Raw genomic sequence first — 17895 nt, forward strand, 5'->3', positions numbered from 1 at the left:
TTTAGATTTGTTTTTTTTAATCGAGTGATGTTAGTCCCACCCAAAAAAATTGTCATAATAGGTTAAAAATACACCAATTCTATTTAAAGTGAAGATGTATATTAATTGGTTTTATTGGTAGTTAAACAAGAGTTTGGAGTATTATGAGCAGCACACCCATAGTTCAGGGTATTCCCATCAAATAATCCAAAAATAAAAGCCATGTAGCTGCACTTAAGAAGCAAAATGACGAACAAGAAGAACAACTGAAAAGGTTTGCGTGTTTTTTATGTGTGCCTATTTCTCTTTTGTCTTTACTCTTTATCTAATGGGCTTTCTAGTTTATGTGTATATGTTTATATTAGTTTGCAAATGGAAGCAAGTTAATAATTATTGTCTTATTAAAATACACATATTTTACCTCTCTAACATTTTTTTAGAGTTAAGGATGTAAAAATTACTCTGTCAAACACAAACTGCTCTGATCTCCATCCTCTTAACCCGTGCCAAGAGATAGAGATAATATATTGAAAGAGAGGTATGTGTATCTTAAAAATGTTGATAGATCCATGCTAAATCACAAAGCTAAGATTTAGGATCTTACGTTTAATGATGATTATATGGTACCAACTACCAAGTTGTGGTTACAGCTAAGCTTACAACTTAGATTTTAAGATTCACATATGCATAGTCATTCAAATCAACTAATCATGTATATTTGACTTGTAATTGGAAAGGTTTATTCTACTCAAGGCTCCATTTGAAGTATCTTGTAGCTAGTAGGACGGCTTAAACAGGGTAAATATGTTCGATATGTATCCCTTTATTGGCTTGTTCAATTTTTTTAAGTTTGTCCAATTTGAATTGTTGTTTGTGTATTTTTTAGTTGATTGGTTGGATTGTTCATTACCTTGGTGTTCTTAATCAATGTCTTGGTTTTCTGATGTAATTTTGTGACTCTTTCGACTTAACTGATTTATTTGGTGCTTTTTGATGAATTGACAGTGTTGGCAAGTATCATCTTCTCATCTAAGTTATGGAGTAAACTTAATAAGAATCTTGTGTTTGATTTCTTAACTAACTCCTGGGCATTAAATTAGGATTATGTTCTAATTGCTTTGAATTGGGGTCCCATTTTAAGGGCTTTTAAAATCGAGATCATGATTAAAAATTTCTAGATATAGGGTGTTACCTTTAGTTTCAGGTTATGGCTTCTCTAATGTTAATTGAACATTGTATTTGTGCAAAGTTTACAAGGGGAAGGGCGGGGTAAAGGGCGAAGCAGACTGAACATCTGAATTTTTTTAAATGGGTGTTCTTAATATGGCACAAATTAGGTAGATTGACTACCACGGTTTTTTAATTTGTACAAATATTGGTTTGAAATTTGAACCCCTACCTTACTGTGGCTACAATTTCTAGATATAGGCTGTTACCTTTAGTTTCAGGTGATGGCTTCTCTAATGTAATATTGTATGTGATCCGTAAACATTACTAGTCATGTGTGTTCCATGAAAAGGAGTAACTGCTAAGTTTCCATTTACAGGAATGTGCTGCAAATTTGAAAATCACTCGTTGGGAAATCTTGTAAAAATAGGAGCATTTTTACATCTTGAGGTATTATATTTTTTGTTATTGTTTGCTAATTAGCTTCCATGTGCTTGAGCATTTCTATTTTATTGATGTTTGTGGCAGCCGGATTATTTTCCGCCTGCTGTAAAATTGTCATTCATATCTTCTGATGCTCTTCTATGAGTTAAAGATTGTCTACTTAATTATATAAATTGACTCTTATTAGCTACTTAGTTGAGATAATTACATGCACATTACCTACTTGTAGAGAAATAACATATGTATGAGAGGCTCGGGACATTGTTCGTGGTATAAAACCTGGCCGCTAGACCTAGTTAGTACTGGCGTGAGATATTCTTAGGCCAATATAATTGATTTCAATGTTTCGATTTGATATTTTGCAGGATTGTATGTAGATTTCTGATAAAGCAACTCAATTATATTTTGCTTAGCTTCCCCAAGCTTTTGCTTATCTTGTACACGTTTTTTTGTTCAGGATTGTAGATGGTATAAGATGTGAAAGATATTGTCCATGTGAATTCAATGCGTGAGGTATGTCTTGCTGATTAGGTCGACTTTCTCCCTTATTTTATTTCTTCCTTCACACTACGCCAAATAAGACATCCAATAACGGTCAAATAATGCAATTATCGTTATTAAATAGAAATACGGAATCGTTATTGCAACGACTGTTGTTAAATATATACCACGGTTGTATGACCGTTATATAACATCAATAACGGATCTATAATACCGTTATCACTACTCAAGAACCGTTATAAAACTGTTGTTAATTATGTTTATAGCAACGGGTATACTTTTAAGAAACCGTTATTTGATATTAATAACGATTTCAAACCCGTTGTCCTAGTTTACTATTGACAGCGGTTTAGTGGTTCCAAAACCGTTGGTAAATATTATCTATGATAATGGTTCATTTCGTTATCTTATTTAATTAAATGTCAATATTTAACAACGGTTTTATTGCGTAATAAACCGTTGTTATATTTATCAATTGATGACAATGGTTCTTCTTAAATAAACCGTGTTAAAATTTTGAAGTCGACAACGGTTATCGTTCGTTATCTTATATTTTTGGTGGTTTGAATGGGGAGGAAAAGATGTAAACGGTTATTTATCTAAATAAAACTGTTGTCAAATAATTGTTTGCAACGGATTGTTTTTAACCGTTTTCTTTTTAATTTTTTTTTTCTTTTTTCTTTTTTAAATTTAGCTTGTTCTAACAGCTGCTGAAATGCTATTTTTTCAGCAGCGTTTGTAGCTGCTGCTGGAATGCTATTTTTCAGCTGCTGCTGAAAATAGCATTCCAGCAGTTGTGCACTGCAAAAATTCAATCCTGCATCAAAATATTACACCTCGTGATCAATTAAACCCAGTTTCAAAATAGTACAAACAGGATGATCAAAAGCCAAAACACAACTTCCTCAAAAAAACAAAAGAAGCCAATACACAATAGCTCTATATATATACACGTAAATAAAGTATGAGCAAACTATTGAGACTCCGCTAATGAAACAACATAACTGGCCCATATATTTCTCATCCGATTGATGTCCTCTAGCGAATATTCTCGAGCTTTGTTGAGTATTAGTGGAAACTACAATTCAAAATATATATAATCAAAATAGATATAATACATGGAAGTATACAGAATTGAACTCAATTTACATCTGAAATAGTTTTTAAATCACACTAACCCTTATCGGAATGGTAGAAAATTTTCCGTCGATAACCTTCCACATGGAGTGACAAACGTAAAAGGCGCATTGTTTGTCGTTTGGTGCTTTAGGAGACTATTATATAAATCACACACAAATCAGCTAAATTAGATAATCAACCTCTCGCATAAACATTAATTAAATGATACGAGTAATTATTAAGAATACACTTACTATTGGCGTGATAAAATTGAGATCAGTGTTGCTTTCATATTTCCCAAATGGACATAATCTTTTTTTGCTTCAAAAACACTAATTCATAAATATACACACATGCCATTATTATTTGCATATATATGGCTCAAGTCATACAATAACAAATGACATTATTGAAGGTTGTAAACTTACTCAGTTATCATCCTTATACAACTGTCAGAGGGTTTGCCTTCGCGAGAGTCAATCCAGTACACTGTTTTTGTTTCCACTTGGATTGCCAGTAGCACCCAATGCTTCCTATTCATTTTGAAACATTGAACTGTTAGTTCATTTACACGCATTTAAGCATGTTAATAATAAATTTATAGAACCGTGATTCATTACAATAATCACGTACTATACATACATATTCTCATTGTAGGGGGCAAGCCATAGTTTTTTGGACGACATCAACCGACGAGCGATACTATTGATTTGTTCTTCGTATGAAATTCTGTTAATAGAGAACGCCTTAGGACTCAAGAATCCGTAGGCGTGACTAGGGACCTTCCACTCAACGAACTGATTATTGAGGTACCTATTACACCACATGGAACGAAGATTGTTATTGTAATTGATTATTTTAACAAACATCATTATTCTTAAATGGAAATGACTTAATAGTTATATTAATAAAATTTACTTCATCCAATTTAAAATGTGAACAACATCTAAATTGTCAAGGTCGACAAATTCCATCAGTTGCTTTGGTAACTTCCTTTTCAATGCTAATCATGACTACATCACCTGTAGGTGACCTCTTTACAGCCAGGTTGTGCAAAGCCTTCAGCGAAGCAGTTTTCATCTTTTTCTTATATTCACACGATTAATAATAAGAATCATAAACAGGCTTGCCTGCAACAACTTTGGTTAACGTAGTAGTAATTGCTTTAGCTGCCATCACGGCTTTGCTTAAATTCTGCAAACGTAAAGATTAAAGTAGTTACGATATGTTAATATTCGTACCCTAATATATTTAAAGAACAAGTGACCCCCTCAGTAAAGATTAAGGTCTGCATATAGGTACCTCGGGGATGACAACATTGATGAGTTTGTCAGGCCATTGCACATAAGAGCTTAGGGCTTCTTTAGAATAAGTGACCCCCTCAGTAGGAAATGGTACTTGTACTTCCCCATACTCGTCTTTATATAATTGGGACACTTCCACTTTCCTGCAATTGTGACGAAGGGTATACCATGAACCTTAACTTGCTGAAGCCGGTCGTAATTGAACACGTATCCCCTGGAAACAATAAATTTCTGTTTACCCTGTAAATAGGACAGACGACAAACCACCTTGCAATCGCCCTTCACGTCAGCTTTAATCAATTAGTACACATACATTCACTACCTTTAATAAATTTCCTAAGTAAAAAACGTGTATGATATGAATAATTATAAACTAGCAGCTATTACCTTTTTCGGTGTTGAGAAGAACATCTGATCATCAACTACCTCCACTTCATCCTGTGTCACGGCCTTCCTGGCATCCTCTTCCTCTTCAACTGCCTGATATCGATCCTTGGCTCCCACTTCAGTCTCCTTTCCCATTTCCTTCTCCCTTGTCATGTCATCCTCGGCTTTCTTCTGTACATTAACACTTATCCATATAACACGTACTAATTTTCCAAATCATATAACACATTGTATATAAGACAAATATTATTACCTCTTTTTTCTCCTCCTCCTCCTCCTCCTCCTCCTCCTCCTCCTTCTCCTCCTCTTCTTCTCCTCCTCCTCCTCCTGCTCCTCCACCTCCTCCTCCTCCTCCTCCTCTGCTTCCTTTATGACTTCTTGAACCATATCCAACTCCTTTTCTGATGGCTTTTCCCCAGTTTCCAACAGTCTCATCATCAACCTGGCTATTTTATGTAGCTGTGTAGTAGAAATTAATGTCAGCATATATAGTTGTAAATTAATTACGTTGGTTCAAATACAGTATTTATAGATTACCTTCTTGGAAGTATCACCACGTCGAATAATTTTCCCAAAATACTTAGTGATACCAACATACGTTCCTACCCCTCTCACACGACCTAGATACTCTGCTTTGCCGATTGCCCTAGCAAGAATGTCATCACGTCCTTCAGGCTTCCATTTTCCTTCATCTACCTCTTTCTCACAGATCATCTACATACACATAAAACCATTAAGCAATACACAATTATATAACTCCGACTACTAGTGGTAGGAGTGACATATTTATTCAAACTTACAATTTTCTCTTTGATGTCCTTATCATATTCAGTTTCCGTCTTTCCATTTTTAGGAGTGTGACCTTCCACCCAAGCGTCGTGACGACTGAATTTTCCAAGCTTTGAATATAATTCATTCATCACATTGATGTCCTCTCAAAATATGTATGATTACGATGAACATATATAACATCCGACTATAACACCTAATAGTCTAATACTATAAGAATTATGTAGTACTTACAAGTTTCTTCTTAATCAATCTATAACCACCTCGGGAGCCTTAAAAGACGGTCTTTTTCTTTGAAATATTCGCCTTGTTCCTCTCACTCATAGCCTTCATCAAATAAATTGTATCAAGAAACGTAAGCATGACCAAATACTAAACTAAGTATACTTCTTTACTTATTATTATTATTAAGTTACCTTAAACTTGTCAGACTGCCTATAAGCGATATAGCTATCCCAATGGTCCTGACTGACATACGGATACTTCTTTTTTGGTGGGTTTTTGTTCATCTCCCCGGTTTCCTTGTTGAACAAGTGGTTCTCAACCGTCTTTAACTTCCAAGATCTGAGGGCTTCCCCTGTCTTTTTTTTTTAGGTATTTATCATACATTTCGGGGACAACGTAAGCTAAGTGCATATATGATGAGCATAGTTGGTACAAGTGTTTCGACTAATACACATATCAAGTAGTAACTTAATTTCAGCTAAAACATTTATTATTGTATATACATACCTTTATTCTGTTTATTAGCATGGTGTTCCGTATTTGACTCAGTTCACGGATACACGGCGTACCGAGAGGCACATATTGTCTTACACAACAACCAATCCAACTTGCAAAATACCCGGCATACTCACAATATGGCAGCCCCGTATCTTTATCCCATTGTAAAGGATTAGGTATCTTTGAATTTATTGCTTCTAGGGAAACCATGTGGTGCATTCGACCCGCAGTGTGTTGCAAATTATTCTCATCACCTGAGTCGTCGCCTGACGCATTTCCATCGTTTCTTTTGCGCTTTTGGACCATATCTAATGCAGAAATTAATAAATAAATAATAACAATGCCTACTTATAATAACAAACAAATCTCTAGAGATGAGGGTTTATTACTTCTTTAAAGAGGAGAATCCGGATTGATCTGGCGGCGGTAATGACGACGATGACGATGACTGCGACGGCGATGGGGTAGGCTGGTGGTAGATGGGAAGCTCAATGTTTGAGAATATTATGTAGGGGAGAGGAAGCTCAGAGTATATATGTGTGAATAATACAACATTTCTTGCAAGACCTTGTTTATTGGAAAGTAATAAACACTAGTATAAGAAAAACCGTTATATTTTGTTTCCAAACAGACTACGGTTTTGTTTGAAACCGTAATTGATTAGTACTATCTACAACAGGTTAAAAATAACCGTTGTCTGAAATATTTTATTTTGTTTGATACTCCCGCCATGAAATAAAGCAACATTTTTATAAACATAACAACGGCCTCAACCGTTATAACTGTACACGTTCAGAACAACTGTTTGGGTATATCCGTTTTAATTTATATTTAATTTTGTTTGATTTTACCGCCAAGAAATAAAGCATCATTTTCATATAGATAAAGCATCATTTTGTTTGATACGATTTTTCCCTAACCCGCCCGCAAATGCAAAAACGTTTAAACAATTTTGATATATATAATAGCAAGACAATAATTACACATGACGTAAGACAACTCGATTGGATTGCTGATATTTTCACGGCTGCCGGGAACGTTTTTTGGATTTACTAGTCTCTTCATTAACCCAAATACCTTCATCATGATCATCCCGTGTATATATGTTTGGAATGTTAACATTTTCAACATCATTACCAAATTGCGATATAGCACTGTGATCAAGTCCTTCAAATTCGACGTCTTCATCATCTGGAATTCGGCGATGGCAAGATAGAACAACTGACCACTTCTTATCCATAGGATCGGTAACATAAAAAACTTGTTTTGCTGGTGACGATAATATAAAAGGATCGTCCTTGTTTCCAACCTTGTCAAAATTTACTAATGTGAATCCTAAATCAGCCTGTCTAACACCATTGTTGCTGTCAACCCACTTGCACCGAAATAGAGGTATCTCAAAATTCATGTAGTCTAAAACCAATATCTCTTCAATAACTCCATAATATTGCATTGTACCCAAAATAGGATTTTTATCCTTTGAACTAGCAAAGTATATAGCCTGAGAATCTACGCAAACTCCACTATTTTGCATTGTGCTCGCCTCATCTTGAATGCGGGTGTAGAAAGTGTACCCATTGATCGCATACCCGCTATAAAAAGTTGTGCGAGCATCAGGACCGAAAGCGAGATGTCATAGGCTGGTTGAGCTATCATCAATTGGGTTGTCATCATCGTAAATAGTATCCTTAAACCAATCACTAAATTTCTTGTAATGCTCATTTGCATACCACCTTTCGTTCTTATGAGGGTGTTTTCCCTTAAGGTAACTCTGGTGTTCTGCTCTGTAAGGCCGGACATGATCATCGTTAAATAGAACGTATGTATGAGCTCTATGTTGCATGTCAGATGACATATCCTTTGAAACACGACCCCTTACACCTTTTCCATTCATCCAGTCACTATGATGATTCGTAGGAGCTCCAATTAACTCATCCAAGGAGAGGTACGCGTAACAATACGAAAGAGCTTCATCGATAATTGATCGCTCAGCAGTACACCCCTCTGGACGATACCTATTAGAAGTGTAATCCTTGTAAACTTTCATCAATCGCTCGAATGGGTACTGATATCTCAAATACAGTGGCCCGAGATACAAAACCTCTCGGACTAGGTGGACAGTCAAATGAACCATGATAGTGGAAAATAAGGGAGGAAAATACATTTCAAACTGACAAAGACTGGTGACGAGGATCTCCTGCAAAGTTTCCACTTCATCGGGATCAATGACTTTACTGTTGATTAATTTGAAGAAATAGCAAAATCTAATTACAGCACGTCGAACCTTTGGAGGTAGAATGGAACGAACGGCCACAGCTAGTAGTTGTTGCATCAATGTATGACAGTCATGTGACTTTAAGCCAGTAAGTTTTAGGTCCTGCAACGAAACAAGGCTTCTAATATTAGATGAATAGACATATGGCACCTTAATACCATGCAAGCATTCGCAAAACTCTTTTTTCTCCTTTTTTGAAAGAGTATGAGCTGCAGGCGGCAAAAAAGTCCGATTTCCTTTTTTTTTAGCTGCCAGCTCGGGCCTAATACCCATCTCAACCATATCATCCCTAGCTGCCTTGTTGTCTTTTGTCCGACCTGGGACATTCAGCAGAGTATTGATTATATTATCACAAACATTCTTTTCAATGTGCATAAAATCTAGGCAATGCCTAACCGGGAGGTCACGCTAGTACGGAAGTTTGGTAAAAAATATGGTTTTTTTATAACCACGAGTAGACAACTTAGGTCCCTTCTTCCCATACGTTATCTTAATATCTTTCACTTTATCATACATTTCATGACCATTCAAAATCTGAGGACTCCCACGTTGCTCAGGACACCTATTAAACGCCTTGTGAAGCTTACGATAATGATGATCAGGGCATAACCATCGACGATTTCCCATGTACACATGCTTGCAAGAATGCTTCAAATAATGTGATTCAACATCCCCACCACACAATGGGCAAGCCTCTTTCCCATGTACAGTATGTCCAGAAAGGTCGCCGTACGCCGGAAAGTCAGTTATTGTACACAATAACATAGCTCTCAGATTGAAACTTTCCTTCTTATAACCATCAAACACCGGTATCCCTCTTTCCCACAGAATCTTCAGATCATCTAGAAGTGGTTCCAAATACACATCTATGTCATTTCCAGGTTGTCGAGGGCCAGATATCAACAAAGACAACATCAGATACTTCCATTTCATGCAAACCCATGGGGGCAAATTATAGATGGCCAACACAACTGGCCAAGTACTGTGTTGGGTACTCATGTTTCCATGAGGGTTCATTCCATCTATGGAGAGCGCTAGACGCAAGTTCCTTGCTTCTTTGGCGAAGTCAAGATATTTAGCGTCAAACTCTTTCCACTGTTGACCATCCGCTGGGTGTCTTAACTTTCCATCTTCAATCCTTCCACTATTATGCCAAGTCAACATTCTTGCATCTTCTTCATTCAAATAAATACAGTTAAATCTTGGTATTATTGGAAAATACCACAACACCTTAGCTGTGATCCCTTCCTTAGTCTTAAAACGACATACAAAGCAGCGCGGACAATATGATAATTTCTCATAATCTTTACGGTACAATATGCAGTCATTGGGACAAGCATGTATTTTCTCATATTCCATACTCAATTCTCTAATCATATTTTTAGCCTCATATGTCCGACTCGGAAGAACATTACCGTCAGGAAGCATGTCACATAGCAAAGCTAGAAGATCCGTAAAACTCTTATCACTCCACCCATTTTCCCCCTTCAAGTTATATAACTTTACCACCGCGGACAATTTGGTATACTTCTTAAAATCAGTAAATAAAGGCATCTCAGATTGACTCAACTTCTCAATTAAATCATCAGCATTTATTTCCCCATCACCGGTAGCTTCAAAATCATCGAATCCATCATCTTCAGTAAACTTCTCACCTAAAACAACTTCAGGTGTAGGTGAACGATTATTTAGACACACATCATATGCCCCATCCCCTATATCTAAACCAGCAGCTTCAGGTGTATGATTATTTACCTTTACATCAGATTCCTCATCCTCATCCTCTAATTCTCCATGAAAAATCCAAAGCCTATAATCTCTACTGAAACTATTCTTTTCTAAGTGTATTTTGACATCTGGGATAGGCAAAACCCTAATATTACCACATCTATTACAAGGGCAGGGGATTGATGAGTGGAGATGAAAATTTTCACTAACGAAATTGTAAAATTCAGCAATTCCATCATTATAAATGGGATCACCAATTTCACCATCAATCATCCAAGTACGACCCATATATAAGCCAGTAGCTATGAAAATGAGATTACCTTTTTTAAGCTATAAAGATTAATGACGGCGACGACGGCAAAGATGACTTCTTTAATTAGTTTTTCATTATAAATAACACCCTAAAAAAATAAACTCTATATTGCTATCATAGCGCGGGATCTGTTTTTACAACGGTTTTAAGAAATACCGTTGTTAATTGTTGTAATATGACAACGACTTTAAAATAACCGTTGTTGATATATGTAATATGATAACGGCTTAACAAAGAACCGTTATCATTTTGTTTTATTATTGACATAACGGTTCCAATTCTTATTATCTTATTATGCCGTTTTCGTTCTTTTTTATTATTATAAGTAGAAAGTTAGTCATTACAATATTTTATTTGGTGGATTGAATTTGAGTGTAAGGACTTGATTAAAACGTAGTAACAAATAATATAAATAATTAAACTTTTATTCAAATAACCACCATAATCAAAATACAACTCAATGTCAGATAATAATTAAAGACTTAATTAGAATCTGATGAAGAATTAGGATAGTCTTCATGCCCAATTTCGGCATAGATTAAGTCGTAGATCGACTTCATCATCGTGAGCAGCGTGGTGGGATGGCCTCTTTCTCCCATGACATAGGCACGTTGGCAGGAATGTACTGCCTCCGGTAATGTGTCAGCAGACGATGATCAAGATGGGTCGCAACCCATCGATATGGGCCCTTTAGTTTAGCATCCGAATAAAAGTCCTCTTTCCTCGCATCTTTCTCCGCAAATCTAGCCCTTAATGTTCTTGCCTGCCGAAAACTATCATGGCAGTTGGCTTCGTCAAACTCGATAAAAGCAAAGCCTACAAAACCTTACTTGTTTGTAGACACAGGGTACACTTTTTTAACCGCAGTGAAACCGGAGTCATGAAGCATTTGCCTCAACCACCAAAAATTAGGGTTTAAACCCTTTCCATTCCCATCATAACGAACCGGGAGATTATGGAGAATGCAAGTAAAAGGTTGTGCGTAACGATTACGTGATTGTAGCTCTGATACACCAGACATATTTTTTTTAGAGAGAAATTAAAGAGTAAATGTTTGATAATTTAGATTTTAACATTATGAAGACATATTTATGAATTATTTTGGTCAAATTGAAAACGGTTGGTCAAACTGAATATTTATTAAAGTTTTGATAAAGTTTTGAATGCAGTGGTCAAACTGAGAAATCTAATCAAATAGTGACAACGCTTGAATTGAAAAACCGTTCTTTCATAATAGCAAATGATAACGGTTATAAGAAACCCGTATCTATAACATAACAACGGGTAACACATACCGTTACTGGTACTAATTTAGTAACGGTTTTCGAAATGCTGTTTTCTTAAACTGGTAACGGTTGTCTAACAACCGTTGATAAGAGAGATTTTATAACGCGCTTTTGGAAACTGTTAAACATTTTTTATAACGGTTTGTTAAACAAGCGTTGTCACATTATAATAAGAACGGTTTTCGACGGAAACCGTTATTCTTATTAGCGTGGTCTTGTTTCCGCCAATATTTTGAAAACGGTAATCTAAGTGTCATTATTAAATGCATTAAACCGTTGTGATACGCTCCTTATTGATTACCATAATTGGTGTAGTGTCATGAAATTCAAATTATAGTTTCATGATTAATGCATGTAGATCTAATTTATTTCAAATATTTGGCAATTTGAGAATTTGTTTTCTATGCGTCTTAAGCTAGGATTCTTAACAGTGGAAATTTTACCCATTAGGTTTCTCATTTATTGCCATTTTATTTTTCGGATGAAATCATGGAGCTTACCACTCTCAAGTTGTATTTTAAAAGGTGATAACACTTCTGATCGACTAGTTAGTTGATATAATGTGTCTCGAGTACTGGCCTTCTAGCAGTTTAAGGGTGTTCATCATACTCTTTTGTGATAATCATTTATGTTCATCCTCCTTTCTTATAAATGTGGTGGTGGCCAAGAAGCTAATAAATTTATTCCAATGTATAATCAACTCTTTTTCAGCATGACTTCATTTGGAAGACCGTCTTAAGGTGACATTGGCTTCAAATGCAGCTCTAGACGACAAAGGTTTTGTTAGTGATTAATAGAAGGTTTCAACTTTCAAGTGAAGCACATTGAGTCTACTTTTGAGATCATATGCGAGTTTTTATTATTGTTACAGAGTTGCACGGGGAAGTTCTAAGTGGAGTATTGTAAATGTTGCTTATTTCCTACCATATCATAGTGTAGTGTGTATATCTCTTGTTTTTTCGGAAGAGTGTAGATTAATAGTTTAATATATTGTAATCCTAGTTTTGTACTCTTATAAATGTTCATCTACTTTGTACAATACTCCACTATTTTAATCAATAATAAAATTTGACAGGGTTATTTTTCACGGTTCTTAAGTTTGTACTTTTGTATAATTTTGCTCTTTTAGTTTGTTTCTTTTAATTTGATTGAATACGTAATGATATAGATGAATTGGCGCAAAAAGAACTGACAGAGAAAAGTGTCGTGAGTGTTCATGACGTAATAAAGCGTCGACAATTTTAAAGGCATTGACGCAAAAAAGCGACGACAAGGTTGACACTAAAAAGCGTCGAACACCCCATAAAACCACGCTTATAGAAGCGTCGAGAAATAAATTGGCGACGCTTTTAAGCGTCGAGATTTGCCTAAAAAAGCGTCGAAAACGCAAGGGATTTGTAGTAGTGATTTAGACAACAGAGAAATATTTTATTTAATCAAGTTCTACAATCACTAAATCAACCACCTCAAATTTCTCAAAGACGACCCGGTGTACACAAATGAGATGTTTCGACGCAGATTTCGAATGCGTAGACAATTGTTTCTACGAGTGTTAAATGGTGTTCAAGCCGCTAATGATTACTTTAAAGATGGGCTCGATGCAACTGGTAGGGACAGTTTTACTTCGTTGCAGAAATGCACTATGGCAATTAGAATGCTTGCGTATGGAAACTCCGCCGACAGGATCGACGAGTATTTAAGTGTTGGTGAATCAACCGCATGAGGGTGTTTCGAATATTTTACTGATGCAGTTATTTCTCACTTTCGAAATGAATACTTAAGGATTCCAACCGTAGAAGAGACTCAAAGGTTACTTCAAATCGGAGCATCTAGAGGTTTTCCAGGAATGTTGGGGAGCATAGACTGTATGCATTGGAAATGGAAGAACTGCCCAAAAGCTTGGCAAGGGCACTTTCAAGGGCGTAATCTAGGTTGCACGAAAACGAACACGGACACGACACTCCGATTTTTTAAGACACGGGTCACGGCAAAAAAAAAACCAATATACATATTAAATAAAGGGAATTTAAAGCCCATTACAACCAACGTCTAAACTTTGGTCATTTAAAGGTCATAAAGTCGTAAAACAGCCAATACTAATGTCTTATACGTGAAAATCAAATGTCTTACAAACAACAAAGTTCCAAATTACAAAACCAAATTTAAATAAACTTTGGAGTCTTACAAAATAAATAAAAAGCATGAAAGGTTTCAAATTACAAACCCCATCAAGCATCATTACCCGATACACTATCTTCAAACTCACCAAGGTCACCATCATCACCAAAGAGCATCATTTCCATGTCAGGCTCATCAAGGGAAAGGTTAACCACATCAAGACAACCAACATCATAAAGATTATCATGCTCATCTCCACCAACATCCCATATCTTAGTTCTTCCCTTGATATACTCTTCACTATTTCTAGACAGTAAGCCTAAATTATTATGAATTCTTACCAAGTCTTCGGCTCGTTTTGGAGTAAGCTTGTTTCTAGCAGAAGAGTGAATAAACTTGTAGATACTCCAAATTCTTTTACTACAAGAAGAAGAAGAAGAAGGTTGACCTAACAACTTGAATGCCAAACCTTGAAGATTAGGAGCAATAGAACCATAAGTAGCCCACCAATACTTTGCTTCCATTAGAGACATGTCTTCTACACATTCCAAGTCTAAAGATATCATTATCTCTTCCCGAAAAGATAGCATACTCGGTGTTGGCTTTTCTTCTATCATCCGCACAAGGGAAAAGTCTCCTAAAATAAGACAACCTTGAAGAAGAGACTTCATTATCAACATGTGGAGGAACTTGTGGACACGGGGGGCCCACGGGGGTGCTTGGAAACAAGCGTTTGCATTTGTGGAGTCGCCCATTTTTTATGGGAAATTGTAACCGTTCGAATACCTCATGTCATGTCAAGAGACAAAGTAGTGACATGAACACTAAGAACTCGTTACCCTTAGCATTCTTTGTCTTGAATGACTCTCGTGGATGTCAATGAACACGGATGTTCACAGAGATCTGGAGTAAGGGGTGAGGGTACGTATTAGGAAGTCCTACTTTTACTGAACACCTAATCCCGCCTGTCTCGATAGCGGCCTCTACTAATGATTAGGGAAGTTATTCATACTCGATATGCTGTCGATTATATGCATGCAATGCAACAAACAATAGATTAATTCTAGCGTGTGAATTAAACTAAGTCGGTGAACAAGTAATTAGCACTTATTATGTCGAATTAGGGTTTAGGATTGATTACATGTGAAAAACAAGTAAATAAATCATACAATAATAAAATACAATAAATAAATTGCGATAATTAAAATTACAATAAATTACAACGATTTAATGATTTACGTCAAAAATACACTTAAGACGGACAATTTGAGAAAAGTAAAGGAAAATAAACTAGGTTAGAAAATGTAGACAGATTAAGGGTGATATTACGATTAATAGTCGATTAATTACGTAATTAAAGAATTAAGTCAAAGCAAGAATGGAAGTTCAGAGACATAAATCACCCCGGAACAGGCGCAGCATTACTGCGTCCCTTAGAAGAGGCGCAGTGGTCACTGCGTCTATTCCTGAGGTGAGTTCTGGCTGTGAAGTCAGAACTGCGAGTTGTTAATGTTTGTTGGCATATTATAGGTTGATTGTTGATATTTGACTCGGATAAAAGTGATTTATTGTATTATTAACATATGAAATCGTCGTAAAAGCGAAAAGAACGAATTAAAACTAATTAGAGCGAATTAAAGGCTAATTAAAGCGAGTTATGTCAAACTAGGTTAAATTTATGAAGACGGAAACGAGTTAAAAGGCGTGACAAACTGGAAATAAACTAAAAACATGTACAGAGATGAATCTCAGAAACTTGATATGAACAAATCGAGTCTCTAAAAATCAGGGTTTGATTTAATGGCGAAAACCCGCAAATATCGATTATTTGGGATTTGAACCGTAAAGCAAAGCATAATTATTAAGAATATGTATTAAAAGATTTATTATATGTGAATGAAAGAAAGAAAACAAAGAACAAAACAAAAGAAACGAAATCATCAGAGAACCGAGGAAGAAGAAGAAAAGCAGGAACTGCGGCAGCCTCTGGAAGAGGCGCAACGGATGCTGCGACTCTTCGAAGAGGCGCAGCAGTTGCTGCGTTTCTTCTCGACGTCTGCCCACTGATAATCCTTAAGAACAATTTGATAATAGGGTTTTATAAGTCGATTTTAAACATACTTTTGACGTAAATCTTACATTAATTGATACAAAAATAAAATACAATAATAAAGATGGGATTTACACCCTCAGACTTACATGTTTGACGAAACGAGATTAACTAAGTTATCGTTTTAGTGATTGCTCGACTCGAATGTATGATGAAAGTGCCCTCGTAAGAAGATTTAGATTAAATTGATTGATGTGTAGTGGTCAAATTGGTCGGTCATGCAACGTGACTGGTACTCAGAATGATCTTAGCTTACGTGGTCGATTGATCAAACACTTAGACGTCAAAAGCTTAGAGCACGGTCTTAGAATGCAAAGGGAGAAGAGAATGACGGACACTCGCGTGAAATATGTGGAACGAAGGTCCCTATTTATACTAGAAAATATGGAGAGTTATGGAATGACTCAAACTTTGGAAACAAATCACGGAAAAAATCTGAAAACACGCAGAAAAGAGTCAAAGAGGCGCAAGAATGCCGACCTTTGAAAGAGGCGCAGCAGCTGCTGCGTCCTTTCCCCAGAGGTTTCCTCCTGCGGAAGAAAGAATTCCGTGTTTCTTTTATGGAATTGCGGTGGTTCTCTGCTTCCTTATTCCTTAAAATAAGATTTTCGGGATATATTTTGCCAAAAGATATAAAATTAATTTATGGAATAAAAATATCCGGAATTTTCGAGACTCGGCCTTTTAATCGGTTTATTAGAAAATGAAGCGGTTTTTGACCCGGACTCCAAATGAACTCTAATTACTGTTAAAACGACCGTAATGGCGCGTAGATGACGACCAAGGGGTAGACACAAGTATTTGAGCTATCATTTGGCGATAAACTTACGAACTGTCATAAATCGTTCTGTATACCAAACATGCGGCCCAATCATCACCGGGTGGTTTGCGGGAGGTGCGGATATGAGGTATCTACAGAGCCCCCACTTTGACTAAGGCTTGGACAAGGCGAAAGTCAAAGTATAGCCATCAGGTCAATCGAAAATTATAACCCAACGACTATGGCGACGCGAGGCGGCTCAAGGGGTCTGAGCCAAGGACCTGTCGTCGGGAACATTTTAAAGTCTGTCGACTATCGGGGGGGTCGTTTAAAGTACATTAGACTACGTAAGGAGACTCGCCAGCCATAAGAAGGAATCATAGCTGAGACTTCTTTCTTGGAATGAATGGAGGACAGCAGGACGTCGGTAGGAACTGCTGGGGGAATCTGCTAACGTTGGTCTCAAGCGAACTCTCGTCGGGGAATGTGTTGATGATTCTGTCTGGATTGAATAATTTCTGGGAATCTGCTCGTGTCTGCTTCCAAATAAAACTCCATCTCTTGAGAAGTACAATCAGCTGTCATGAACTCTCGGTGGATAAAAGGTATAGACAACGGCGAAATTCGCTCGTTGTTGCAAGCGAAGTCCTGACTGGGAGATAAAATACTATGACGGTTCACAGTCTGCTTGAAGATTAAATACTGCGATGGTTCACAGTCTGCTTGAAGATAAAATACGGGTTCGGACAAAAAGTAAATGTCCAAATATATGATATATGGTGTTGGAGAAGAGGCGCACCAAAGATGGGCCCACAAACAACTAACTTGTAACGAACTTTTGAAAATTGAGCTGGAAGGGAGTTGGGGAAGAGGCGCAGCAGGAGCTGCGACC

At 36.6% G+C, this 17895-nt stretch overlaps 1 long non-coding RNA gene across 2 annotated transcripts; it reads left to right on the forward strand.

Moving 5' to 3' along the window:
- The first annotated feature begins 399 nt into the window (after window positions 1-399).
- LOC141633844 (uncharacterized) lies at window positions 400-13076 on the forward strand. Of its 2 annotated transcripts, XR_012538595.1 has the most exons (4): window positions 400-517; window positions 717-777; window positions 2048-2103; window positions 12727-13076. It is a non-coding gene; the product is annotated as an uncharacterized LOC141633844 (long non-coding RNA). The 2 variants fall into 2 exon arrangements; XR_012538596.1 differs by lacking the exons at window positions 400-517; window positions 717-777 and adding an exon at window positions 1557-1596 and having other exon boundaries at window positions 12727-13074.
- Window positions 13077-17895: the final 4819 nt, after the last annotated feature.

Source organism: Silene latifolia, chromosome Y, assembly GCF_048544455.1.
Source record: "Silene latifolia isolate original U9 population chromosome Y, ASM4854445v1, whole genome shotgun sequence".
Classification (NCBI taxonomy): Eukaryota; Viridiplantae; Streptophyta; class Magnoliopsida; order Caryophyllales; family Caryophyllaceae; genus Silene; species Silene latifolia.